Raw genomic sequence first — 27119 nt, forward strand, 5'->3', positions numbered from 1 at the left:
GTCCGGGGAATGGCCATCACCACCAGGCCTGGTGGCTGACCAGGGAGAGTGGTCACCCAGCGTTGTATGTATGCTTAGTGATCTTTAACCCCACCTTTCCTATAGTGACCGTTCTTTAGTGCCGCCACCATTCATAGTCTTAGTTAATTGTCAAAATAAATTTGACATTCTGTTTTTGAAACGCCAGCACTTTGTGTCGTGTCTTTATTTTAAGTTAAGTTATATAAGGTTTAGAGTTAAGTTTGTATTTAGGTGTATCAACCGTCAGGGTGGGCCAGGGGGATACCCGATGGTGAGTTTATCATTTTTCACCCGGTTTCTCTGCTCCTAGCAGCTCTCACAAGAAATGAATTTCTTGCGTTTCTCATGATGCTCTTTAAATCCCTGAATTGCAGGCTGGAACCCCTCTATACAGTCCGGCAGCAGAAAAAGGGCACACAGCACACCACCACATATATTTAATTGCAAACTGGGCACCAGAGATGAAAATCTCTTTCTCTATCTGTAATGGTGTCTGCAAAGGCGTAACTACCATAGGTGCAAGGGATGCCGCTGCTATGGGGCCCAGAGCTGAAGGGGGCCCATCTTTACGGTATAAATTAATTTTTTATATATATATATTTATCACCAATATTTGGTATATAGAGGCCCTTACAAACTTTTGCTATGGGGCCTGTGAATATCGTTACGCCACCGGGTGTCTGTAAACTGTTAGTGTGGTTTTCATCCATTTTACCCAATATTTTCAAACTCAAAAGTGGATAAGTAGTTGTTCTGACCCTCATTACACGTATGGAGTTTGTAACTTTTCAGACAGCTTAACCAAGCCCATCTTCTCTTAATGCACAATGAAACATCTGGAACTTTAAACTGTTATTGATACAGACTGGAATGATTGTCCATATAATGTAGCTGTAATTATCCAGGGTACATCAATGTACATGTACAAGAGATCATGGGTACACAAATATATATGTACTTGTTGTTGTAATTGTGTGTTATTGTGTGTGGTAAGAAGATATGAGCCTGTAGGGGTAAGCAGACCTGTAGTAACACAGCTTCTCAGCATCTCATCCTAGATCACATGTCTTCAACCTGTGGCCCTCCAGATGTTGTAAAACTACATGTCCCAGCATGCCCTGACAGTTTTGGCATGCTCTCATAGGAAAAAAATGTGGCAATGCATGATGGAACATGTAGTTTCACAACATCTGGAGGGCCACAGGTTGAAGACCCATGTGGACCTAGATTAACTGAAGCAGTAAGTAAAATGGAGGATTTCACCCTTTGACCTGTCACATGGCAAAAGTCAGCTACGCATGGGCAAATGAACATAGATCTACAGTTCATGGAATAAAGTAGACTTAAGCAGTAGAGTGCAGAACATTACCTAATCACATAAATCACTGACAAGATAATATGACCTCTAATAATGCTGTGGATACAGTACAGTAGTTCTTCGAGAAGTCTGCACACTTTTGCACCTGGAGTATTTGTTGAGCACAGATAAGGTTTGAGAATGAGTTGTCTACATCATCATTGCGCACCAGTTTTCACATTGGAGGAAGTGTTAGTCACCATTGTTTGTGCTTAACATACAACTGGGTGAAGAGATACACGTTTCCATGCATGTCTTTCACTCATGTCCATCACTACATGAAGGGAATAAAGTGTCATGTGGGATGAAGACCATGCAGACTAGCTGTAAATGATACTTTGAAAGGCATGCAGTACAGAAGATGCAATGAAAACAGTTCCATATATGCTCAGCATTTGATTAAATGGAACCTGGTCTAAAGGTAGCCATACACTGCTGCAGTGTATGGCCATCCAATAGCAATTGAACCGCCCAGGACCTTCCCGAGTAGCAGGAGCGCATGTGCTCCTTTGACATGCAATGTATTGCATGCGACCCCGCCAGGAGTGGGGCCAAGTCAGAGGTCAGATGTTCAGCAGGTCGACCTCCAACTCAGGACTGCGCATCGGACCCGATGGCATGTCAAACACATCTGATTTGGGACGATTTCACCCAATTTCTCAGCCCAAACTGTCTGTGTTAGGTGAAATCTGCCCAAAACGGCCCAGTGTATGGGGGCCATTAATTAGCAGCTGTTAAATTAAAGTCTCAAGTAGAACCAGGAATATATGTAATGGATGAGAGGGCTCATTACATTTGCAATTATCTCTGTAGGTTATGCAGTAATTAGATCTACAGGTCAAAAGGTTGACATGGTCAAAAGGTCGACATGAAAAAATGTCAACATTAGTTTTTCGTGATTTTTTTATAATAAACTGACTTATTCATACTTTACCATCCACGTGGGCATAGAGTTAGATTATAATAGTGTGGCAAGCGCAGTGAGGCACAGTGCCCGAAGCATAGTGAGCCATGCATGGGACGCGGTACACTTTTACGGTGTCCATGTCGATGTTGGTCGACATATACATGCCAAAAAACATGAAAATGTCATGTCGAACTTTTGACTGTACACCTTCCAATTACATAGCTACAATATATAATAATAATTATAGTATAAGGTGACTGGAATATAAGACAGCTTCCAGGGCCAAATGTAGGCTTTCTGGTGCCTGGAGCAAGCAAACAATTTTGGTAACACTAACACACACACACATACACACACACACACACTCTCCACAACAAATCTCGCTTAGCCACAAAGCAATAGAGCATTAGAGCAATAGAGCAAGGCACCTACAAAATGGACCATGATGCACTGTTGGCGCATCTACCCTTGCAGCAGTGGCAGTCACACACACACACTCCACAACAAATCTCGCTTAGCCACAAAGCAATAGAGCATTAGAGCAATAGAGCAAGGCACCTACAAAATGGACCATGATGCACTGTTGGCGCATCTACCCTTGCAGCAGTGGCAGTCGTATGTTACTAACTCAATAACTGCCAGTGCACGCACCTTATCACTGGAGTTGGGTAGTGACACTATTTAATGTCGGTAGCCAAGAGTACCACGACGACAACTGCCCCCCCTAGTCCACCACCTGAATCACATGACCCAGTAGCGCACGCAGGGGGGGTTTCTGAGTACCCAGAAACCCCCCCCAGGAGTCCAAGGGCCCTCAGCTTTAAGCTGAGGTTTCCCTCTTTCCATGGGTATAAGAATTTTAAAAATCGGCCCATGGGAACCAGAGATATCTGACTTCAAAGCAGTGGTCCCCATCCAAGCCTGTTCATTGTTATTCCCAGACAGATATTTCAGGTTTTGTCTGACTTAGAATTTTTCTGAAGGTATATTCCAAAAGCTGGGACTCTTCCCCTTTGAGGGACACTAGTAGCTTGTCTCTACTGTTCCCAGAACCAGAGATATCAGCCTTCCAGCAGCTGATTACTGCTCCAGCTCCACACACCTGGTATGTAGTTTTATACACTCATTGGCAGATTGCTCTACCTCCTGAACTCTGATCCCCTAGTTCCCAGTACCATTTGGTAGGTGGGATTCTCTAGTTTTTAATTCTATTACAAAACTGGAGATATCTGCAGTCAAGCAAGCTGTCCTCCCACCAGAATATTATGAATAATAAGCCCACTCCACTATACACCCCTCCTCTGCATATTAAACATCCTCTACTAACCTGGAAGTTATGTATCAGGGCCCCTTCATTCAGCCCAATGCCCCCTTCTCCCACCTCATCTCCCTCCATCTGTTCAGTAAAGTGGTAATTAGTGGAATTTGCTGATCCAGGCCCTACATGCTGAGCGGTTGATATAATACCCCCTACCAGCTGCGGGACATCAAAGCTTCCCCCACCCCTACCGCTGGAGGATCGGTAGGGGCCCCAATACATTGCTATGCCCAGGGGTCTACCCTGCTGTTGACGCCTCTGTATGTATGTATGTATATGTATGTATACACATATATATATATATATTTATTATTATTATTATTATTATTTATATACATTTTGTCTATCTATAATACTTTAACTGACCCGGCATATACTGGGTCAGGGTCACCTAAGTGTCCATCTCCGTGCTTTGCTCCGCCCCTCTGGAAACCCCCTTCTGAAAATCCTGCGTTTGCCACTGTGACCCCCTAGTCCACCCTAGTTGTGGCCCTAATGAAGAATTTCATGTGTCTACTACATCATTGTTAGCCGGACCCTCTTGCAAGGATGAACCCAGGTAATTAGCTCCCATTCTGCCACCCCTCTCAGCACCAGTGGGCATGAGCAGTAGGCTATGGGACCGTGTTAAAGTCTACATAGGACCTAAGTTGGTGTGAGTGTGTGTGAGTGGTGGAGGGGATAGAGGCGGTATAAAGGCCCTTCTTGACCCACCCCTGAAATGGACATTTCAAATGCATCTCTGCCTTTGACTGAAGAGGAGCAGTTGGGCTATAACTGTGTTACAACTGGATCTTCTTACAATATGTAAAGTACAGTGAGGGAATGCCAAGGTAACTATGGGCAATGCAGAGTTGGATGTACACCTGTTTTCAGGCTATAGTAATGCATTATACTAACTTCACTAAAAACAAATTACATAATAGTAACCAAAAGAAAACTGTATAGGAAGTGATGCCACATATGCGTTTTAAAGATTTATGCAAATTTTCATCAATTCATCTCTTAGCTGACAGACAGAATACATCACCATACATGCCCACATTTCAGTACTCTCTGGGAGAAACAAAAAGTGAAGCAACTGGGGTCTTCCGGGGGAAGCAAAACCAGGCATCTATGACAATAGACCCCGCCCCATGATGGATTTGTGGGGTACTTCAGGAGGGGCAATTTGTGTCATTTAGACCCAGACCATCTGTGAGGACCCTCAATTTACCGGCTTTATCTGCGTGTCCTATAGGATGCAGGAGGAGTACGCACTCTTCTGGAGGGATTCGGCATGAAAAGCCGGCGGTCGGGATCCCGAACGTCGAAATCCCGACAAGGGGGGGACGTGGATCGCCCCCCCTTGCGGGCTCGCCGCGTTTGCCACTAATTTATTTTCCCTCCGAGGGTGTCGTGGACACCCACGGGGGGAGAAAGTGTCGGGATTTTGAACGCCGGGATCCCGACCGCCGGGATTTAAACTGCATCCCTTCTGGAGGACTACCCAAAAAATCTGAAGTCTCCCACAACTTCTAGTAGAGTAGGAAATTATGATATACCTTTACATCTTCAGCTTGTGCTATGGTTTCAGTAATATTTTGGTTTCTTGAGTTTACATAATTCTGTGTTCCAGGTACATAAATCACTTTTCACAAAAAGGTATTGACACAAAAAAAGAAATCTAATGTAACTTTGAGTACAAAATGAATTTCAGTGTGAAGTGAATATAAGAACTGCATAAGGCACATTTGAGGCTTACAGAGAACCATTAGCACTTTTTATAAAAGAGAAGGCAGAGCAGCTTTTAAATACCTTGTCATAAGGCCGTAAATGACAACGCAGTTGGGATCCTAAGAAAAGTCTTCTTTGCATTTAAATAGAACCTGTGTATGGTATAGTGAAAACTCTAGTGCTCTATTATACAAACAACTCAGTGCTTTTAGAGGGTATTCTCAATTCAAAAAATCCCAGCACCTTCATGTGCAGAACATGCTTTGTGTTGGCTGGAAGTGTTCTTTATTTTGCTTGAATAGCTGAGATAAAATGTACAATTATATTACCAACCCATGAAAGCACAATTTTGATTGCATTTTGGCTGCAGAAGAGAACTGAGTGGCTCTAATTCACACAGACACAATTATTCTATAGAGCAGTGATTCCCATACGTAGTCCTCAAGGCAACCCAAAAGTCCAGGTTTTAAGGATAGCCATGCTAAAGGTGACTTATACCCCTTTTACACCAAAACTCTGTGTCGCACCAGGGTTTTTGGACCCAGCTTCAACCCGTGTGCAACCCGGCGTTACCTTTTACACCGGCAAATTTCACCTGCACGCCGCCCCCTGGAGGTGGTTCCTGAGCCAGCGTACCCTGAGTAGAAGTCCCGTGTAATGGGACACGGGTTGACCCCTTTTACACTGCTGCTGACCCGGGTCCAGGAAGAAAAACCCCGGGTTTTTGCAGAGGTGTAAAAGGGGTATTAATTAGTACTTCAGTCAGTTTGATTATACAATCCGTGCACAAAAATGAATATTCTTAAAATCTGGAATGTTGGGGTGCCTTGAGGGATGCATTTTGGAACCACTGCTATAGAGCAGGCATGGCTCTCCTGTGGCTCTCCAGCTGTTGTGAAACTACACATCCCAGCATGCATTGCCACAGTTTTAGCATACTCCAATAGCAAAACTGTGGCAAGGCATGCTGGGACTTGTAGCTTCACAACAGCTGGGGAGCCACATATTTGCCAGGCCTGCTATAGAGTATAGGTTCGCAAACTCAGTATTCAGAACTCCAAGTAGTTCATGTTTTCCAGGTCTCCTCATGGAATCACATGTGAGATAATTAGCTATACCTGTGGGTCATTTCAAATGCGAGTATTGAATGAACTTGGGTACCTGCTAGGTCACGGGTGGCCAAACCGGTCTTTGAGATCTACCAACAGTACAAAAGGGGAAGAGGGGAAAGTGGACTCTTTTTTGTGGGGCACTCTTTGTTAAATGATTTAGATTAAAATATAACTTTTAATAGTATTAGTTAATATAGGGTGGACAAACACTGTCCAACAGACAACATAAGACAAATTATGACAGACAGCATCAATTTTGCAGTGAGCTTTTAAGTCATATGCTATGCAAATTTTGAGTTCTATAATTGAACCAACAAGTTGTTAGATGTGCCCAGCAGGGCCAATTGCTATATCGGCTGGGTGTCGTGTGCCCAGCAAAGGCTAATTGCAATATCAGCTGGGTATCGTTTGAAGGGTGTTATTGTAGAATTTAACAGGGAGAAAATCCCTGCTTAGACTGATGTCTGCACAATTAATATAGTAGAAAAAAGTGGCGTACTGATGATGTATTATTTGGGTTAATTAGTCTGTGTTAAAGAATCTTTAGTAGAGATCGCTCTCCGTGTCACAGTTATATTCCAAAACACTTCATGATTTACTTATACAAATGGTCATATGCTTTCCACATGCGATATCTTTCACACTGTCAGTTAAAGATTTTTAGTATGGTGGTGACTGCCTTTCCATAGATAATTGGATGCACAATTGAGTCTCACAGCATCCACCAGAAGGTTGAAGACGGTCCACAGACCCAAGACAGTTGTTAGTCAACAATTATGCGCATTGCACATGCGACTCAAGGTTAATCAGAGCCGGCAATCACACATACAGTTAGCCTTCAATTGGTGGTATTAATAGTGTTATTATAGGTTATTTGCCGTGCTGTGGATAAATGACAGTCGGTAACAAATGTCTACAAGGCTGCCCTGGTCTAGTAGTTTCAGACAGAAGGGGTCTTGTAGCACATTGAGTTAGTACACTGGATTGTTACAATTAATTGCTACAACAATTACATTGCAATCTTCAACTGAGTTTTTGTGCACTGCGCTGTGAACACTGAATTGTTACAATTGGTTATTACAATGACTGTGTTGCAATTTACATCTGTGTTTTATACATTTCGCTGTGATATAGAGTTATATCCACAAAAGTTACTGTAGTGAAATGATGTTACAATTTTGACCTTATATGGGTCAAATTGGACGCTGGTAATTGCCTCTAACATCCAGATGGTTGGATACACAATTCAATCTCGCAGTTTGAGAGCATATACTGGTCAGCTGGATAAAGGAAATTGGTCCACAGACCCAAAAGCAGAAACAAATCACCAGCCAGTAGTTTGTACACTGTCTCCATATATACTGCACAATACATTGACAATTGTTTCCCCTCAAAGTATAGTGTTCGCAGTGATATGCGCGAGTGACTGTCAAATGATCCAGAGCCGTATTCACAGATTTATAATAAATAGTGTTGGCACAGGACTTTGTGCAGTGATTTGATTCTAACAATATTGGCCTTTTAGCAAGTCAGATTGGACCTACTGCTGTCGCTGATTCTTGCAAACGTGCATAGGACTCAGGATGCGAGAGTCCTTCCTGTGCTATTAGGTCGGGAAAGGATAGAGTAATGGCACTTCTGCTGTTGGGTCAGATGCGGGTAAATTGCCTTGTTGTCACTCTTGCATTGCAATGCGAAAATACCACGCAAAACTTCCCAATGAGAGAGTGTCCAGACAAAAGTGTAAAATACTCCAGACAGTGTTGGTGTGGAAAGGGTATGAGTAGAGAAGTTCAAGGGTACACCACACTGAGGCAATGCCGCCTTCTGCTTTTAAGTAAGTCTTGCTCCTGCAGCGGACTTAGGTAATGAGAGAGGACATGCACTGGAACTTTATGTGTGGGGTGGAATAAGTAAAGAAACACTGCTTCTATTAAAGCTGTTAGATATTTCCTGTCATGTTGTTAAGGTAACAGAGCATGACAGGCTGTATAAATCAGCAATTTTAGAAAGCAGTGGGGTACCTGTATCAAGGAGGGTGCCTGGCGTGCGGTGAGAGAGTGGAAATATTCCTTCCCCAAATCGGGTCTCTAATTCCAGTAGTGGGTAGGCTCCATAACGTTAAACTCCTTGTGTAATCAGTACTCCCAAGTAAGGTGCAGCAGACTAAGGGCTATATTGCCTGACAGTCTAAGTGACACTGTCCCGCCGGCGCCGACGGGCAGTGTGGAGGATGACGCGCGTTTCGCCTTCCAACGGCTTGTTCACATCCAACAAGCCGTTGGAAGGCGAAACGCGCGTCATCCTCCACACTGCCCGTCGGCGCCGGCGGGACAGTGTCACTTAGACTGTCAGGCAATATAGCCCTTAGTCTGCTGCACCTTACTTGGGAGTACTGATTACACAAGGAGTTTAACGTTACGGAGCCTACCCACTACTGGAATTAGAGACCCGATTTGGGGAAGGAATATTTCCACTCTCTCACCGCACGCCAGGCACCCTCCTTGATACAGGTACCCCACTGCTTTCTAAAATTGCTGATTTATACAGCCTGTCATGCTCTGTTACCTTAACAACATGACAGGAAATATCTAACAGCTTTAATAGAAGCAGTGTTTCTTTACTTATTCCACCCCACACATAAAGTTCCAGTGCATGTCCTCTCTCATTACCTAAGTCCGCTGCAGGAGCAAGACTTACTTAAAAGCAGAAGGCGGCATTGCCTCAGTGTGGTGTACCCTTGAACTTCTCTACTCATACCCTTTCCACACCAACACTGTCTGGAGTATTTTACACTTTTGTCTGGACACTCTCTCATTGGGAAGTTTTGCGTGGTATTTTCGCATTGCAATGCAAGAGTGACAACAAGGCAATTTACCCGCATCTGACCCAACAGCAGAAGTGCCATTACTCTATCCTTTCCCGACCTAATAGCACAGGAAGGACTCTCGCATCCTGAGTCCTATGCACGTTTGCAAGACTCAGCGACAGCAGTAGGTCCAATCTGACTTGCTAAAAGGCCAATATTGTTAGAATCAAATCACTGCACAAAGTCCTGTGCCAACACTATTTATTATAAATCTGTGAATACGGCTCTGGATCATTTGACAGTCACTCGCGCATATCACTGCGAACACTATACTTTGAGGGGAAACAATTGTCAATTTATTGTGCAGTATATATGGAGACAGTGTACAAACTACTGGCTGGTGATTTGTTTCTGCTTTTGGGTCTGTGGACCAATTTCCTTTATCCAGCTGACCAGTATATGCTCTCAAACTGCGAGATTGAATTGTGTATCCAACCATCTGGATGTTAGAGGCAATTACCAGCGTCCAATTTGACCCATATAAGGTCAAAATTGTAACATCATTTCACTACAGTAACTTTTGTGGATATAACTCTATATCACAGCGAAATGTATAAAACACAGATGTAAATTGCAACACAGTCATTGTAATAACCAATTGTAACAATTCAGTGTTCACAGCGCAGTGCACAAAAACTCAGTTGAAGATTGCAATGTAATTGTTGTAGCAATTAATTGTAACAATCCAGTGTACTAACTCAATGTGCTACAAGACCCCTTCTGTCTGAAACTACTAGACCAGGGCAGCCTTGTAGACATTTGTTACCGACTGTCATTTATCCACAGCACGGCAAATAACCTATAATAACACTATTAATACCACCAATTGAAGGCTAACTGTATGTGTGATTGCCGGCTCTGATTAACCTTGAGTCGCATGTGCAATGCGCATAATTGTTGACTAACAACTGTCTTGGGTCTGTGGACCGTCTTCAACCTTCTGGTGGATGCTGTGAGACTCAATTGTGCATCCAATTATCTATGGAAAGGCAGTCACCACCATACTAAAAATCTTTAACTGACAGTGTGAAAGATATCGCATGTGGAAAGCATATGACCATTTGTATAAGTAAATCATGAAGTGTTTTGGAATATAACTGTGACACGGAGAGCGATCTCTACTAAAGATTCTTTAACACAGACTAATTAACCCAAATAATACATCATCAGTACGCCACTTTTTTCTACTATATTAATTGTGCAGACATCAGTCTAAGCAGGGATTTTCTCCCTGTTAAATTCTACAATAACACCCTTCAAACGATACCCAGCTGATATTGCAATTAGCCTTTGCTGGGCACACGACACCCAGCCGATATAGCAATTGGCCCTGCTGGGCACATCTAACAACTTGTTGGTTCAATTATAGAACTCAAAATTTGCATAGCATATGACTTAAAAGCTCACTGCAAAATTGATGCTGTCTGTCATAATTTGTCTTATGTTGTCTGTTGGACAGTGTTTGTCCACCCTATATTAACTAATACTATTAAAAGTTATATTTTAATCTAAATCATTTAACAAAGAGTGCCCCACAAAAAAGAGTCCACTTTCCCCTCTTCCCCTTTTGTACTTACATTTCGGACTCAAGGGAGCACCACCGACACACAAAGACCCTCTATCCCGCAAGGGACAATACGTCTTAGACAGTTGGTTATAGGCAACCCAGGCCACACCCCACCTGAGCGGTGAGAGGGGTCGCTTTCGACCCAATTCACACTCGGTGGGTAGGACCCAGTGCGGCTCCCAAAACCCCCTCTTCCAGATCTACCAACAGTTCAAGTTTTCCAGGCCACATGTGGATCTGTAGAATGTGTCAGTTATGAATGAATGCAGCAAATGTGACAGTTAGTAATAAGTACACCAGCTAGGTGGTATGAAAAACATGAACTGAGATGTTAAATAAAAGGCATCAGGCTTCTTCCATAGATTGCTCAACCAGAAGTAAGAGATTGCTCTTATGCAGCCCACACACGCACCGATTTCAGCGTGCGTTGTGGGCTTAACTAGCACACACAGCATCGCATCGTATGCCTTGTGCATACGATGTGCATGCGATGCGATGCTGTGCTAGAAAAAGCAGGTACAAAAAGTATGTGCAGCACATACTTTTTGTACTGTACGATGAGGTGCCGCGGGAGCGCGCACCCCATCATACAGCATCGCACCGCCGGCATCGGCGCGTCTGTGGGCTGCATAAGTTGTCAGTCACTTATACAAAGACAAGATTAAAATCCACTCCAGTGTGGAAAGGGAATTTATACTGGAAGGTACAAATTATATACCTTTTTCTAACACTGTTCTCTATTATTTATTACTCAGGATAAAAGGTTCAATATTAAAGAACACAAATTCTTGGTCACTTTTTATGATTAATAAGCTGTCTGTGAAATGTGAAGGCAACACACATTTTAAACGAGCATTGAAGATGGACCTGCTGTGAAGATGTTACAAACTACTATGATGTTGATACACACAAACATATGACATGACTTCAAATAAGTGCCCTTTGCCTTCTTTGCGGAATGTATGCATTTTGGAGGTTTGTGCTGGTGAAAACACGTCAAACCTCTGGACTAAGCTATGCAGTGTAAGGATCATTACATTGTTGATGCTTTACAGGTTTATCCTTCTGAAACTGTAGGACATTGGTGTCAAACTCATGGGCCTCCAGCTGTTATGGAAATGCATGCCCCAGCATGGACTGCCACAGTATTAACAAACCAATATCTAAATGTATGTTGCAGGTCTTGATGGGAAGTGTAGTTCCACAACAGCTGGAGGCCCATGACTTTAACACCACTTCTCTAGGATCTTGCAATGGATGTAAGGTGTGTCAATCACTGAAGGGGTGATACATGGCCACACTCCAAACCTACACCAAGGGACCCATTGTTCCTGGAGGAGGACACCCAACAGGTCATGGTGGGACTGGAGTGTTGTGAAGGGACTACCAATGTTTTGGAGTGGACCTATGTGGGTGTTGTGAATTTAAATGTGTGTAAATGTGTATGACAACATTAGGGTTTACTTACGTCTGCCATCGACATCCATCATTAGATTTCCAGGAGGTGGGGTGGTTGGAGATGGGGGACCAATGAAGGATGAGTAGGGATCAAGATTGTGGGAATTGGTAGGGGTTGGGGTGGGTGGTGAGGAGTAGAAGGGGGGTTGGAAATTGGGTGGGTGGGATGGGGAGTGGATGAGGGAAGGGGAGTGGGTAGAGGAGTGGATGGAGGCAGGGGAGTGGGTTGAGTGGGTGAGGGTAGAGGAGTGGATGGAGGCAGGAGAGTGGGTGTGGGTAGAGCAGTAGGTGTGGGTAGAGGAGTGGGTGGGGGAGATGGTGTGGGCACCAGCAGGTGTAGCTGCTGTCTCCTCTTCATCCTACTGCTGGCAACCTTGTCTTGTCCTGATGCATGCCATGGCATGTGCTGTGATGTTAATGTTGATTAAAGTGTTATTGAAGCTGGTGAGATATGAAATTAAAAGTATAAAAAGGAAAAAAAAATTATAAAAAAAAAACACACACAAAAAAACCGCATATACACACTGTTTGAAAATAAAATTAATTATAGCGCCTCATGTAGTGTCGGAACCTTTCCCAGGAGGTCTGGCTGATGCTCCCTGAGGTTGGACCACCGCCGCTCCAGCTGGGCGATGGTCCGCAAGACGCCCGTGAAGACCAATATCCTGCGCCGGGCCGCATTATACGCCTGGTGCTTTGCCGCATTCGATATATAAGGGCCCAAGGGCCCCAGACGCTGGTCCATTACTTGGACCAGTACCAGCAGCTCCCTTGGGGAGAATGGTGCTGACCTGGTAGAAGTCATATTGACAATGGCGCAGCAAATAATTGCAGGTACATATATAAGTTATGCTGTTCACTGATTGGTTGCAAACATTCTTATTTGGTATAAACTTTATTAATCCTTTCAATATTAACAGTATGTGTACGTTTAAATTTACACCAGACTTTAATATCTACACGCCTTACACATGCTTGCCCATATCGTCACTATACTGAGCAATTCGTACGTATGAACTATACATTATACGACAAAAAAAACCGACCTAGCTGCCCTGCCTGCAAGCAATTATTTGGTGAATAATTTGCATCTGCATACAATCATATTTTCAAATACATATGTACATATCATCTAATGATACCTGTTCTGCTGTCCTTTTAGGTAAAGTGTGCATGGCTTTTCGATAAACCAAGTTTATATTGATTTAGGAATGAAACTTCAACACAGTGGGCCATGGGCCACACATTCAACTCAACCTGTGTGTGATCTGTCACATGGACACGTGCGTTAGGTCGGCGTAATTTACGCCGTATTTTTGGTGGGAGTTTCGTAAAAAAAATTTTTTAAATGGGCAGTATTTAGCGTATGTATACTGTAGGTCACCGCCTATAAGGAAAGGTTGCCGCAAACATGTCTGACTCCAGTTCCGATGGGGCCACCTCTGACCATGAAATCATTTTAGCCGAATGATGTCTATGATGAAAAATGTACGCAGGATGGCAGAGTAGCGGAGGAGGAAGAGAGAGAGGCGAGCCCAAAGGTCCCACTCAGACCAAGGGGCAGCCTCACACCCAGAGGCAGACCCAAGTTCTGAGGCTGAACAGGGGCCAAGCAACCAGGCAGAACAAGATGTGCCATTACTTGAGACATCTGAGACCCAGCAGTTGCGTGCTGACGTGACTGGCCACCCCACCAATGGGTCTGCATAATCTAGGAAACGGCGTAGGCAGGATCCCAACAAAAAGAACAAGAACCCTGCATTTCTGGAGCGTAAACTTCAGATTTTGGTACCCCGAGCAAGGTAATGGATCGAGATAACCACCAGGATGCCGATCCCCTCTACAAGGGAGAAGATTTGGGGCAAAATCGCAGATGAAAACAATAAGGTGGCACGACAGGGATGTGAAGTATGTGCTTTTAACTGATATGTAGTTGTTTGTGTTACTAAACAAAAATTGGATAGACCTTTTAGGATAAAGGTGTGTTTGTTGATATGTCGTTAGTTCGTTTACACATGTAAGCACATTTATACGATGGAGTGCTGTCCAGGTGGTGTGATTATTACACCTTGCACCATGGACAATAATTCTATGTCACATTCTCCCAAACGCGGTCCTCAAGGCAGCCCAACATTCCAGGTATTAAGTATATCCATGCTTGGCCACAGGTGACTTAATTAGTAACTCAGTCAATCTGATTTAACCATCTGTGCTGAGCCATGGATATACCGAAAACCTGGACCGTTGGGGTGCCTTGAGGACCGAGTTTAGGTTCCTGTGGTGTATGTGATGGTTCACCCATAATTGTGTGTCCCAAAAAGAGGGAAAAAATGTGTGGCCTAACTCACCTTACTGTAACATGTCCAAAACTGTGACCATTAAACATGTGGATGACGTTTCCCTTCAATGGGTTGCAATATGTGATAGCTTCATGCTGTGTTATGGAGTCCACAATCAGGAAGCTGCAAACTTATATTGATTCATATCATACCAGCCACAATGCTAACTTTTCGCTAGTAATGATGTGTGGTAGCAGAGACCATTACATATGTAGTTGATTAACATGTTTTTATTTTGTAATTTTAAGGTGGCAGGACTTCAAGTGTGCCCTGAAGAGGAAGTTTACTGACCGGTGGAGGCACAGCCTGACCACCTGGAGTGGACCTATACCAGCACACCTGGAGCTGACCCCCCTGGATCTTCTGGCGCAAGACGTCATTGATGAGGTTGAGATCAGGGGAGTAGCGAACATGGATAGTGAGCTCCCAGTGGAGGTTTTTGCTGCAGAGCTTGCATGTAAATGTGGCAAATGCCTTGTTGTTGTTCACATACATTGTATATTGATGTGATGGTGACAATGTTTTTTTCTTTTCACAGCTAAGGAGGAGCCTCAACTGTCACCAGTAGCTTCCAATTCAGGGCCACACGAAGAGTAGCGCTCCACACAGACTGAGGAGGACATCAGAACCCAGCAGCTGAGGGATATTAGGCTGCATGGGGTGGATTCCGCCGAGTGCTTGGAGCGCCAAGTGGTGGTGCTGGACAAGGTGGTTGCTGCGCTCACCAATCTGGTGCAGCAGACTAGCCGCCAGAATGAAATTCTGACAGATATTGCCAGCGCCACCAGGGCACTTGTAGCGGGACAGGCACCCAATCCACTTGGTGCCCCCACCCCGTGCTCCCAGAAGGGCCCACTACCACCCCCTTCCTCAGCAGCTGAGCCTCCTCAGCAGTGGGTGTGATACATGGGTCCGACAGTCGAGATTGCGACAGTCATTAGCCCGACTAGCCAGACCCAGACAGCATGGTGAGCGCAACTAAGCCCCTTGCAGGCTATTTATTTATTTATTTGCAGTTTCTTATATAGCGCAGCAGATTCCGTTGCGCTTTACAATAGTAGACAGTGATAAAACAAACTGGGTAACAGACAGACTTGGAGGTTAGAGGGCCCTGCTGCAAGCTTACAATCTATTAGGTATATAGGAGGGAAACACAAGGACAGGCTGCGCTGCGGGCACAGTGGCTCACTACACGAGCCACCTATTCTATTCTCCTTCTATGGGGGCGTGGACCCCCAGGAGAGAAAATAGCCGACGGCCATCGGGAACCCGGCTGTCTGTGTTTTGACAGTCGGGATCCCGACGTCGGGTGAATGCCTGTCGGGATCCCGTCCGGCCCCCCTCAGCAGCTGAGCCTCTCAGGCCATGGTCCAATGAGGGCGCAGACCGGCCGGCTCCAAGTCACCACCACTCAAAGGCAAAAAAGGCCGGAAGAAATAATGTGGTGCCACCTTATTGACTTTGTGATTTGGTCCAAAATCTTGTCCTTTGCTGTGGAGGGCCACTTCCTGTGGGCAAACTCTTTCTATTCCGTGCTAAGGGTATCAAAATCCCAAGTTCACACTCTGGAAATGTAGGGTCTTGTTTTGATGTTGTGTATCCTGCCTAGCATAATTCCTGGATGATGCAGATCCTATGCTGGGGAGGACATTTTTATTTCAGCACACAGCTGTTGTGTCTCAGATGTTTTAGTTATGCTGCTTTCAGACCACATAACTGGCTTTGAACTTGTATTTGAAAACGTTTCCAAAAACGGGTCTGCCAGGTTTAACCCCTTTCACACCGCATCTCTTAAACGGTATATTACCGTTAAAGAGCCGTTTTTTTTACCTGGCAGACCCGTTTTTGGAAAAGCTTTCAAATACAGTGTCAAAGCCAGTGCAGGCAACCCCCCCCCCCCAGAACGCTGGCTGGGGGACACTGAGGACCAGTATACAGGTTCTCCCCCCCCCCCCCCCCCCCAGAACACTGGCCGGGGGACACTGGGGACTAGTATACAGGTTTCCCCCCCCCCAGAACGCTGGCCGGGGACACTGGGGACTAGTATACGGGTGTGATTGTCCCCCCCCAGAACGCTGGCCGGGGGACACTGGGGACAAGTATACAGGTGTGTGTGTCCCCCCCCCCCCCCCAGAACCCTGGCCGGGGGACACTGGGGACTAGTATACAGGTGTGTGTGTCCCCCCGGAGAACCCCCGGGCAGCAGCGACCACACACACACCCCACCCTCGCAGCCCAGCCTGAGCCGCCCATCCCCGCTGCGCTCGGAGAGACTGTGCTGAGACACAGGGGCTGTTGCTACTTACTGCTGGCGCCGATGAGGTGAGCGGGGACGGGCGGCTCTGGCTGGGGTGTGGGCAGCTGTCTGCCCTGACTCACGGTCAGCCTGCAGGTTCCGGAGTGGGGCAGCAGCGGAGTGCGGGCAGCGAGCTGCGGGAGCCCGATGTTGATGTCCCGCTGCCTCCTCACCCTCTGGGGGGGGGGTGTACCACTTATCACTATGCTCGGAGAGACACAGGCAGCAGCAGCGCAGGGTGTGCTGATGATGAGAGGGACGAAGAGTAACCAGCGTTGCAGCTGATGGAGAGCGGGCAGGGGGGCGCATGGTGAGGTGATGCCCCCCCATGCCCGCTCTACATCAGCTGCACCGCTGGCTGCTCTCCATCCCTCTCATCATAAGCACACCCTGCGCTGCTGCTGCCTGTGTCTCTCCGAGCATAGTGATAAGCGGTATCACCCCCCCCCAGAGGGTAAGGAGGCAGCGGGACATCAACATCAGGCTCCCGCTGCCCGCACTCTGCTGCTGCCCCGCTCTGGAACCTACAGGCTGACGGTGAGTCAGGGCAGACAGCCGCCCGCACCACAGCCAGAGCCGCCCGTCCCCGCTCACCTCCTCGGCGCCAGTAGTAGCAGCAGCCCCCGCTCTCACTCCGGGCAGATCACAGTGCCCCGGACACTTGCAGGGACCCCCTTCCCCCAGCGCGACCATTCCCTTCCCTGCGCTGGGGGGAGGGGAGGGGGAGGGAATACTGTTTCAGACCCGTTCTAGACACCAAATAAACGGGTCTGAAACGGGTAGGACCCTCCATATTTACCGTTTCCCAAAAAATTTTTTTTTTTTGAAACGGTAAAAAAACGGCAATATAACGGTTAATAAGTGCGGTCTGAAAGAGGCATTAATGGCACATTTTGTTCTGTCTGTTTTTATTTTTATTTTATTTTAACGGCAATAAAAACTTTAAAAAAAATGTTAAGACAACGAGTTTGATGTAAAATGTTTTCTGTGCAGTGTTGAACATCAATTAATTATTTGTGTGTACAGTATGTGCATAGGCACATCCTTGCTGGCGGGTCGCCAGAACGTACGCGCTGGCGACCCGCCAGCAGCCTCGCCAGCGAGGAGACTGAGACGCGCGTGCGTCTCACGCGCACGCGCGTCTCAGTCTCCGTCGCTAGCGTGGCGGAAACCCTGTCCGTCTCCGCCTCAGGGAGACGGACGGGGTTAGGGGGGGGTTAGGGGGGATGCGGGCAGGCGGCGGGGACCCCGGGTTACCGCCGGCAAGCCGGCGGGGACCCGGGGAAACGTTTGGAAGCGCCGTCGGAAGGGGGCGCGCGCGCCCCCTTCTCACGATCGCCATGGCGCTGGCGGGGGATGGCGGCTGGCGACGCCAGCGCCATCCCCTGCAAGGATGGGAACAGACCCATCTGTATGTGTCACACATATTGTGTAGGGTCTTGAAGTGGATGAAGGAATGGGTTTATGTGACATTTGTAAGAGAGGAATAAAGATGTGTGCACAGTTCACAAACAGCAGTGATGGATGGTGAGAGTGAGTAGTAGAGGGCCAGATAGATGTGTGTTGGAGAGTGGTAAACAGTCATCTAAACCGCTCCCAAATTCCATGTTACAGAGTGGTGGGCAGATGTAGGAAGCCTTAACCAGAGATATGTGGTGGCAATCAGGTACTACCTGCCATGTTACATGCAGAGTTAGAAAAAGACAGTTAGAAGCAGATTGGCTGCTTGATTATAACTCTCCCAGTTAACAATTTGTAAGCTTGGTACTTGTGTCCCATAATGTGTGCATGAGCAGGACAGAGTAAAGGCACCTATTTCTAAAACATTGAAAGAGGCTTAGAAACACATCAGTGGTGTTGTGAGATGTGATAGAGGTGTGTAATTTAATGATGTGCAGTGTATGTTTTGGTGCAAGTGTGAGTGTTGACACATGTCGACTCCTGTGAATTGTGTGTCTTGTTCTCCAAACATGACAGGCACACTTGCATTAAGGGTGTAGATCAGGTATGTCCAAACTATGGCCCTCCAGCTGTTGTGAAACTACACATCCCAGCATGCCTTGCCATAGTTTTAGCATTCACTAATAGTAAAACTGTGGCAAGGCATGCTAGGACTTGTAGTTTCCCAACAGCTGGAGGGCCATAGTTTGGACATGCCTAGTGTAGATGTTTATAAGAGACCTAATTGCACATATTCCAGCATACGTATTTGGGCTCCCAAACAATGCAAACAATCCTACCTTTGAACGGTGGCAAGTGTAGAAAGTGAACCTTCCAATGTGTATCTGGCGTGTGTATGGCTTGCAGGTACTTAATTGGGTAATTATAGTAAATTGCCTGCAGCATTGCTTAGTATTGTGTTCAGGTGTCAGTATTTTAGGTGTGGTGAGCGTTAATTAGACGACCGATTGCGGCCCTACTCAGCCAGATGGTCTACGTTTTTGGCGGACCAATGGTTTAGGGGCAAAAGTTTCCCGACCACTCGCCGACCAAGCGGATGCAACTCCGTACAGTTTTGGTAAAACACCTCTGTGTACGCCCAGGGATACGCCCAGTTTCGCCCTGTTTTCTAACCTCTCCCATAAAAACGCCCACAATACGCCCACTTTGTGCGTCTGTGATCGGACTCATCTGTTTGATCGGTGAGTCCCGTCCGCTAGCGGTGTGCTGTCGTCGCACATGCGCATTGTGAAAGGTACGCATGTGCAGTGGAAAAAAATGCGTTCTGTCCACACACGTAGGACTAATTCAACCAGAATAACCCCCACAGTTTGAGTATCAAATATCTTTTGCAGACCTTTTTATTACATGCTCGAATCATGTTTTGGGGGCATACCTCAGAAAAGTTTGGTTTTCTGAGGTTTTACCAATGATACATCCATCTCTTGAACGGTCTGATTTTTTTTTGCATTGATTTGACTTTGCCATCTGCCTGCGTGTTGGATCTGAGTCCTGTGCTCTAGCTAGCTCTTCAAAACCAGCGCTACTCTCTCTTCAGCTTCTTAAGTACCGGTCCAGTTTATGGTAATTCTCTGGATAAAGTTATTTTTCGGTTTCTTCTGCTCCAGGCCTTTTCCTGGTCACTCTCCAGAATCAGCCATTCTTCAGCTTCGGTCCAGTTCCTAGTTAATTTCAAAATTAAGCTATTTTTCAGTTTCTTCCGCTCAGGTCCAGTCCCTGGTTATTCTCCAGACAAAGTAATTATTTCGTTTCATCAGCACTTATCCAGTTCTTAGTTATTCTCTAGGTAAAAGTAGTTTTCTGGTCTTCAGCCTGCTTCAATCAGCCCGAAGTGCTCCGGATCCAGTTATATCTTTGTCTTCAGTTCGTTCCACTCAGTCTGGTATTCCTCGTCAGAGACTCTGTTCAGTTGCTTCATCTTAGTGAATCACTGGAGTCCTTGCCCATCATGAGGAGACCCAGGCAAGACACCATGACCTGCACATAGAGGGCCGCTAAAGTCCACACACCTTCGTGGTGGTTCTTGGTGAAGACCAGCTACATGTTAGACTCCGCACCCTCGTCCGAGGTCAAGCCAACCTACTCATCCTTTTAATTATCCTTTTGGACCTATCTGCTGCCTTTGACACTGTGGATCACCCTCTCCTCCTCCACACACTCCAAAACATTGGCCTCTCTGGCACAGTCTTCAACTGGTTTTCCTCTTACCTCTCCAATCGTTCCTTCTCAGTCTCTGCCTCTGGCTCTACCTCACCACCTTCTATCCTTTCGTCGGGGTCCCTCAGTGTTCCGTCCTTGGCCCCCTTCTGTTCTCTCTGTACACCTCCTCTCTGGGTGCACTCATTAACTCCTTTGGACTCCAATATCACCTCTATGCGGATGACACCCAAATCTACCTCTCCTCTCCTGATCTGTCCCCCACTGTTTTCTCTCAGGTTTCCAACTGCCTCTCTGCAATCTCCACCTGGATGTCTAAACGATTTCTGAAGCTGAATATAGACAAAACCAAACTCATTATCTTTCCCCCACCCAGAGCTATGCCCCCTACTAATATCTCTATCACTGTTAACAACACCATCATCTCCCCCATTCCCCAACTCCGCTGCCTGGGTGTCACTCTTGACTCCTCCCTCTCCTTTGCACCCCACATCCAAGCCCTGGCCCATTCTTGCCGGTTCCAGCTACGCAACATTGCTCGCATCAGGCCCTTTCTCTCACAGAGTGCAACTAAGCTGATCATCCACTCATTGGTCATCTCACGGCTCGACTACTGCAATGTTCTCCTCACCGGCCTCGCTCAATCCCAACTGGCTCCTCTCCAATCTGTCCTCAATGCTGCAGCCAGGCTTATCTTCCTCTCCCGCCGCTCTAATTCTGCCACTCCCCTTCAACAAAATCTGCACTGGCTTCCATTCCCCTACAGAATCCTCTTCAAACACCTCACACTCACATACAGGGCCATCTCTAATTCCATTGCTCCATATATCTCTAACCTCATCTCCATTCATACAACCTCCCGCCCTCTACGGTCGGCTGACGACTGTTGTCTCTCCTCCACCCTGATCACTGCTTCCCATGCTAGAGTACAGGACTTTGCCCGTGCTGCACCCCTTCAGTGGAACGCACTCCCTCGCTCCATTAGACTCTCCCCGACCTTGCAAAGCTTCAAACGGGCACTGAAAACTCACCGATTCATCAAAGCATACCCTTCCACTGCATAAACCAGATGGTTCTCCGACCCCTTGCCTGTTTACATCCTGCTATCTAACCACCACCCACTTGTTTGCACCTCTTGTAATCTGTCTGTCTCCCCTTCCTACTAGATTGTAAGCTTCTCCAAGTAGGGCCCTCTTCCCTCCTGTTGTCAAAGCCCTCTTCTCTTCACATGTCACTCACAGCTCTCCTATACTCCAACACTCAGTGACCATCTTTGTCCGCATACTCATCTCCATCATTGGCATCTAGCCTCTAGTTGTATGTTGATTGAGTCCTCACTACTTATATCCAAGCTGTAATGTGTATTGAACTGTGGCGCTCTTTATTTGTACTGTATTCTTGTTATTTATTCAATGTTATGCCAAGCTTTGTCTCCCTGTATTGTTCCTTTGTACGGCGCTGCGAAACACTTGTGGCGCCTTATGAATAAAATTATAATAATAATACTCACTAATCTGAGTGTGACAGAAAAAATTATATTGGGTCGGCAAGGTTACTAGTATTAGAACAGAGTCCTCTTCAAATACCTCAACCGCACACACACCAAATCACCCGTGACAACCTGCCATTTTAGAGATGCTCAGACCCAGTCATCTAGCTATCACAATCTGCTTCTTGTTTAAAGCCCCATACACACTAACCAATTGTGGCACCACTGATATTGTTTCTGATAACGTTCAGTGATGTCACCCATGCCTGCTACTCATGCAGGTCGTTGGCTACATAGCACGAATTGACCTGAATGTACAGCCAACAAAGTGCATAATGAGCATACAAAGCAGACAGTTTTTAAAAAATATATCACAATAAAAGCAATATCTTTTAAAATCTCGGCTAGTATGTGCAGGGGTGAAGTCGTTCAAACTCTTACATTTGCCCATTTTTCCAACACAGCAATGAGCTGACTGTTCACCTGCTGCTTAATATATTCCACACCTGGACAGGTACCACTGTAGACATATGGGGTGAGATTTAATAGGATGAGAGATTCAGAGGGCAGTATTCAATGAGAAAAGTTCTCCGTGTTTTGTGGAGAATTTGTGCTTTGTTCGCCTTGGACGGAGCATTTTGCTCTCCAAAAGCGAGCAACCCTATTCAATGTGAAATATTCTCCGTCTTTCTAAGTGATTTTCTCCGTGTCTCTCCGTGTAGCAATTCTCCATCTTTTGATGGGGAGCTGGAATGTGAACTTTTAAACTAAAAGGTTTTTTTTTTTAATTTTGGTGTCAAAAAATCAGTTTTTTTTTTTCTGTGAAGGGGCATGTTATTTTTATTCATGTGCTTATAGCACATGAATATATATTTAATTAAAAAAAAAATTTACATTTTTTTTTTTTTACACAGTGCAGCCAGCAGGGGGCCGGAGCGCTCGAGCCGCTCATTACATATTCATATATTCACTGCACCCGATCGTTAATATGCACGATCGGGTGCAGTGAATACTGGGTCCCCCGCTGGCTATAGGGGGGGCAGCCTGTGCTGCCTGGGTCCAGGAGAGCCCCCCTCCACATTCCTCTGGAGCAGCCAGGGAGACTATAATCTCTCTGGCTGCTTCCGTCCCCCAGCTCCCTGCCAGCTCCCTGCCGCGGACGCTCGTCCGCTGCAGGGGTTAAGACTCGCCGCGAGTGGCGGCGAGTCTTCAAAACATTGAATAGTGGGAGCAGGAGGCTCCGGAACATGGAGAGTGCATGGAGAGCGAAATAAAACGCTCTCCATGCACGGAGAACTTTCACATTGAATACTGCCCAGAAAGTGAGAGATTTGGTGAGAAATCTCTAGGTTTTTTTTAAAGCGGCAATCCTTTACACCGCAAAACCAGCTTGATTTTGAAGTGTGAATGATTGCCGCTTTAAAAAAACTTGAGATTTCTCACCAAATCTCTCACTTTCTGAATCTCTCATCTTATTAAATCTCACCCGTGGTGCCTGATGCACACTCTATAATAATAGGCTCTGCTATTTCATATAGAGCAATTAATTGAGGTTCTTGGAATATTTATTGGCCAAGAAATACTAACCCACCAACCGCATCAAGGTAACCTCAAATGTTCTGGTGGGTCCCTAATACAAGTTTGAACCTGGGGCGCAGCACCCCAAAAAAGGTCAGCTGAAGCCAGCGACCTTAGGGCAGCACACAAGTGAATAGATAAGCTATTAGTGAGTTAATAGGAAAGAAGCCATAGCTAGGGGTTAAAAAGTATTACTTAAGTGAAAATACTAGAAAGTATAATTAGTGGAAAAATAAATAGTGCTAAATGTTATGGTGTGCTACCCCAAGGCAACCTAGTCACGCCAACCCAAGGGGAGCCACGCCCCAAATCCATCCCTAAAACTAGCACAATGTACAAATTTTCAGGTCTTACCTTAATTGTGCCTTTAGTTCCAATGTGCAGTATGTGGATACCAGGGACCAGACTGGTTGTACCATTAGGTCGGGTGGGCGGGGTGCTACTTGAAGGTGAGGGAGTCCCAACCCTCAGGTGTACTAAGCCCACAATATTTGAGTATATGGGGGAGGGGATCTATATGAAATAGCAGAGCTTATTATAGAGTGTGCATCAGGCACCACGGGTGACATTCTATGGATTGTCATAAATGCGCATTTTTTTTATCGCACCACTTCGCCCTTTTTAAAATCGCAAGATTGACCCGTTTTTCGCATATTTAATGAGATGCGAAAAACGGGCCAAATAGTGCGAATAGGTGCGATGTCTTTAGTCCTGAAAACGTGCGATTTTCATGTCTGAAAATCGCACGTTTGCAGGAAAGCGCAAATTAAAAAAAAAAAAAACGAGCGTGGGGTCCCCCGCCAGAGCATAACCAGCCCCGGGCTCATTGAGCCGGTGCTGGTGACATAAAATCAGGGTCCCCGACAAATAGGGGTCCCCTTGATTTAATGAAACCAGCACCAGGCTCAAGGTCCGGCGCTGGTTCCCAAAAATGACTAGGGGTCCCCCGTATTTTAAGAACCAGCACCGGAGCCAACCAGCCAGCAGGGTAATGCCACAGCCGGGGGACACTTATTATATAAGGTCCCGCGGCCAAAGCATTATCCCCGTGGCTGGTCAGCATGGGCAGGGGTCCTGGGGACCCCCCCCCAATGAAGGGGTCCCCCCCCTCCAGGACTTACCAGCCCATGCTGAAAGTCCGGGGCTGTCCCCGATGCCCCTGGGTGGTGGGCATCGGGCTGATGGATTGTGTAAAAAAAAGAAGATAAACTATTGTTTTCTACTGGCGAACTATGAGTCCCAGCAAGCCTACCCCGCATGCTGGGACTTGGAGAACCACAAGTCCCAGCATGCGGGAATTAAAGGGCCCGCTGGCACTTGTAGTTCTGCAGTACAAAAAATAGTTAACAAAAACACACTGACACCCTGTAAAATAAAAGTTTAATACACACACATAACACACACATACTGATACTTACCTACCTTGAGCCCGTAGGTCGGTCCCTGGATCCTGGGTCTGGGACTCCAGGGCTGAGGAGTCCGGTTCCGGGGCCTTGGTCCTGGTTCCGGGGTCCAGGATCCGATAAAGTCCACAGGGGTACCTGAGGAAGGAAATCCTACTCACCTGGTCCCCGGCGACGACATCGGCATTCTCTCCGGCAGACGCGCTGCTCCCGGCTGCTGTGGTACCGGCTCTCGGACTGGAGAGGCGAAGAGATTTTCATCTTCCGCGCCTTTCCTCCGGATGATTCTATTGGGCGCCTAGCGGCCAATCAGGAGCCGACTTTCTCAGCTCCTGATTGGCCGCTAGCCGGCCAATGGAATCATTCTGAGAAGAGGCGCGGAAGATTAACATCTCTGCGCCTCTTCAGTCCGAGAGCGGGTACCACAGCAGCCGGGAGCAGCGCGTCTGCCGGAGAGGATGCCGATGTCGTCGCCGGGGACCAGGTGAGTAGGATTTTCTTCCTCTTGTAACCCTGTGGACTTCATCGGATCCTGGACCCCGAACCATCCCCGGAACCCCAGGACCAGCCCCAGAACCAAGGCCCCGGAACCGGACTCTTCAGCCCTGAAGCCCCGGAGGCCGGACCCAGGATCCAGGGACCGACCTACGGGCTTAAGGTAGGTAAGTATCAGTATGTGTGTGTTATGTGTGTATTAAACTTTTATTTTACAGGGTGTCAGTGTGTTTCTGTTAACTATTTTTTGTACTGTAGAACTACAAGTGCCAGCGGGCCCTTTAATGCCCCGCATGCTGGGACTTGTGGTTCTCCAAGTCCCAGCATGCGGGGTAGGCTTGCTGGGACTCATAGTTCGCCAGTAGAAAACAATAGTTTATCTTCTTTTTTTCACACAATCCATCAGCCCGATGCCCACCACCCAGGGGCATCGTGGACAGCCCCGGACTTTCAGCATGGGCTGGTAAGTCCTGGAGGGGGGGGACCCCTTCATTGGGGGGGGGGTCCCCACTTCCCCAGGACCCCTGCCCATGCTGACCAGCCACGGGGATAATGCTTTGGCCGCGGGACCTTATATAATAAGTGTCCCCCGGCTGTGGCATTACCCTGCTGGCTGGTTGGCTCCGGTGCTGGTTCTTAAAATACGGGGGACCCCTAGTCATTTTGTCCCCCGTATTTTGGGAACCAGCGCCGGACCTTGAGCCTGGTGCTGGTTTCATTAAATCAAGGGGACCCCTATTTGTCGGGGACCCTGATTTTATGTCACCAGCACCGGCTCAATGAGCCCGGGGCTGGTTATGCTCTGGCGGGGGACCCCGCACTCGTTTTTTTTTATTTTAACTGGTTTTTTTTTTTCATTTTTACACCAGAACCCTGCACAGAACATTGCGATCTGTGCAGGGTTCAGGCTAATTCGCCCATCAGAACCTGGTCTGATTTTTGGGCGAATTATAGTCACACTTTATACAAATCGCATACCATTAAATATGCGATTTGTATACTTTTCCATGTGAAAACATCTGGATGCGATGTGCTGCGAAAAGCAGCCATCACATTTCCAGTGTGTCCAACTTGTTGGCAAAAATCGCATTTTTTTCCACATTTTCGGACCTCATTAAATATGCGAAAATTCGCAAAAGTCTATTTTTCTCATTCCATAGAATGTCACCCCACATGTCTTTCTCTGTAGAACTACAGGTCCCAGCATGATGGCACCTCATGATATATGTATTTTATTAGTAGTAGTAGTAGTAGTAGTACGTTTATTTATAAGGCGCCGCAAAGTGTCCGCAGCGCCGTACATAGCAAACAAAAAAAAAAAAAATTACAAGGTAACGTACAGGGTGTGTTGAAAGATACAGTATAAATAGGGGTATAGCTGGTAGAACTAAAATCAGCATCAGTTCAGAAGTAGGTGTCAAAATTGTCAAGGAGACTGAAGATGAAGGGTGTGCATTTCAAGATCCCCCCCCAGGTACCACTGTAGCAAGATAATCAGTGTTTTTCATTTCACGGTCAGTGGTTTTAATGTTAGAACTGATTGTTATATATTTCATGAGTGCAATGGTACTTTGAT

Source organism: Crinia signifera, chromosome 6 (genome assembly GCF_055691185.1).
Source record: "Crinia signifera chromosome 6, ASM5569118v1, whole genome shotgun sequence".
Taxonomy (NCBI): domain Eukaryota; kingdom Metazoa; phylum Chordata; class Amphibia; order Anura; family Myobatrachidae; genus Crinia; species Crinia signifera.